This window comes from Apodemus sylvaticus, chromosome 2 (genome assembly GCF_947179515.1).
Source record: "Apodemus sylvaticus chromosome 2, mApoSyl1.1, whole genome shotgun sequence".
In the NCBI taxonomy this organism is placed as follows: Eukaryota; Metazoa; Chordata; class Mammalia; order Rodentia; family Muridae; genus Apodemus; species Apodemus sylvaticus.
The window spans coordinates 184,938,967-184,942,145 of record NC_067473.1 but is presented as its reverse complement, the minus strand read 5'-3'; positions in this window follow the sequence as shown (position 1 = coordinate 184,942,145).

Genomic DNA, 3,179 nt, shown 5'->3' with positions numbered 1-3,179 from the left:
GTCATTGCTCAGTGGTGTAATTCACAAACTGGCAGCTGGGTCAGGAAAATTGCATAAGGTTTTAGGCTAGCCTGGGATACAGGGTAAGTCCAAGCCTAGCCTGGGAGATATAGGAAGGCCCTGTCTCAAAAACTACACAAACACACACACACACACACACACACACATACACACACACACACACACCAAACTACAGTGCTGTCTTTAGGATACTTTGATGCAATTTTTGGACAATTATTTGTTACTAAATTTTAACAGACATAGGAGAAAAAAGTAACAATGTATAATCTATAAAAGTCTGTCACATCAATGCAATGGAATCAACCAAAGAGAAACAGGAAGAAAACACTAAACATCAGAAGGCAGAGCATCACAGAGCCTGGGGAAAGGGCTGGGAGGGTGGAGTCCGTGTCCAGGCCAGCGGGATCTGTAGAACATTTCAGTGGGCTGGAAAGAGGTGAAGCTAGCCACAGAGCTTGAACGCAGCTATCTGTCTGCTCAGGAGTCTCAGGAGTGGTCTGTCCTCTGGCTGAGAGGGGACCGCCATTGTGGGTCCTGGCCCCAAAGCTCCTCTCAGACCATGAGGGCCTGCTCCACCTGCTTTTGTTTTGAGACAAGGATTCACACTGTAGGCCAAGATGACCTGGAGCTCCCAGTGTAGACCAGGCAGACTTCAGACTCACAGGCATCTTCCTACCTCGGCCTCCTGGTGCTGGGATTACAGATGTGCAACATCAGGCTCACCTGGGGCTGAGGCTACATCACCATGGCGTATATCCTCCAACAGGACCTGCTGGAAAGCTGCCTATGTGCTGTCCCCTGATGAAGCGTGTGGCAGACCCTCTGTCTGCTGGACTCCAGAGAGTGGCATCCTTGATGCTTCTTCAAGGCGGAGGCTTCCAAATCACCCTGACCCTTTGGCAGGGTTCTTCAGTTTATGCTGAACCTGGAGGTCTCAAGTGGCGCCCGGGAGGGGTGCTGGCCCCCAATATCAAGGACATTGTGTGCTTGACATGTGCACCCAGTCGTTGCAAAACCGTACACCAGACCCCGCACGCTGGTGACGCTTGCCAATCACAGGTCTGACAGAAGTTCTGCTTGATTTTCTACAGCCTTAATAGTTGGCACAATGCGGGGTCACAGAAGGACACTAGGGTGGGGCCTCAGAGGGCCATTGGGGTGGGGGGGGGGGAGACGCAGCACTATGATGAAGAAAGTGTGGGTCTGCACCTGCGTTAGACCCGAGGGCTTCCCGCTCCTGCTCAGCTTCTCGAGCTGCATTTTAAAGCACGGAAGAGGCCTGTGAGTGAACTCAGAAGAGACAGTTAAACTAAAATGCAAGGTCATCGGTGTGAGTGAACTCAGAAGAGACAGTTAAACTAAAATACAAGGTCATCGGTGTGAGTGAACTCAGAAGAGACAGTTAAACTAAAACACAAGGTCATCGGTGTGAGTGAACTCAGAAGAGACAGTTAAACTAAAATACAAGGTCATCGGTGTGAGTGAACTCAGAAGAGACAGTTAAACTAAAATGCAAGGTCATCGGTGTGAGTGAACTCAGAAGAGACAGTTAAACTAAAATGCAAGGTCATCGGTGTGAGTGAACTCAGAAGAGACAGTTAAACTAAAATGCAAGGTCATCGGTGTGAGTGAACTCAGAAGAGACAGTTAAACTAAAATACAAGGTCATCGGTGTGAGTGAACTCAGAAGAGACAGTTAAACTAAAATGCAAGGTCATCGGTGTGAGTGAACTCAGAAAAGACAGTTAAACTAAAATGCAAGGTCATCGGTGTGAGTGAACTCAGAAAAGACAGTTAAACTAAAATGCAAGGTCATCGGTGTGAGTGAACTCAGAAAAGACAGTTAAACTAAAATGCAAGGTCATCGGTGTGACTTGGGGCCAGAGGAAGGACTCTGTGGTTAAGAGCACTGGCTTCTCTTTCCAACGTCCACGCTGCAATTCCCAACTGTCTGTAATTCCAGTTCCAGGGGATCTGATGCCCTCTTGTGGCCTTTACAGGTACAGTCATGCAAGTGGTACACAGACATGCTTGTAGGGAAAACCCATACACACACAAAATAAAATAAAGTATGACTCTGCAGAAAGGCGAATAGGTAGAAATTTAAATAATCTTTTTATTTTATTTATTTTTAAGGACAGGGTTTCGTGAATCCCAGGCTGACCTCCAATTTGCTATGTAGTCAAGGCTGGCTTTGAACTTAAGATTCTCCTGAGTGCTAAGATTACAGGTGTGCACCCCCACACCTGGTTTGCAGTGCTAGGCACTGAACCCGGGGCTCTGTGCATGCCAGGCAAGGACTCTGCCAACGGAGCTGCATTTCTACACCAGAATTTTAAATCATCCTAATTCTTACACTCTGTTTGAGCCACCTCTGGGTTAGTTGCTTTTTAAAAATGCCTTCTAGGGGCTGGAGAGAGGGCTCAGAGGTTAAGAGCACTAACTGCTCTTCCGAAGGTCCTGAGTTCAAATCCCAGCAACCACATGGTGGCTCACAACTATCCTTAACAAGATCTGACACCATCTTCTGGAGTGTCTGAAGACAGCTACAGTATACTTACATATAATAAATAAAAATGCCTTCTAAAATCTGAATTATTACTAGAAAGTTGACTTCTAAGTGATTTCTCATTGCTTCATGACTCTGGGGACTGTATTTAAGCTGGGAATCGTGATGTATGGCTTTAATCTCAACACTTGGGAGGCAGAGGCAGGCAGATCTCTGAGTTTGAGGCCAGTCTGGTCTACAGAGTGAGTTACAGGACAGCCAGGAATACACAGAGAAACCCTGTCTTGGAAAACAAAGACAGAAAACAAACAGAACAAAACAAAACAAAAATACCAAACTCAAAAACAAAAGTATACCCCCAAAAAAAATGGTTGGTAGGAGTTTTTGGCCAGAATATTTTAACAAAAACTATGGCAGCCTGACCCCCAAGCTGCTGTAAAGAGAGATCACTGTGTAAAGAGAGATTGATAAACTTGGCTGTTTTCTTTTTGGAGGAAAATGTCTGACTCTGCACATCTCTGAGAGAATAAAGGGCAGATATATAAAAATCCGCAGACTATTAATAAGAGACACGAAGTATCAATAGTAGAGTGTTTTGTAAATGAAACACTCTGAAATGATTCTCATCTTAGAGTTCAAAGTCAAAATG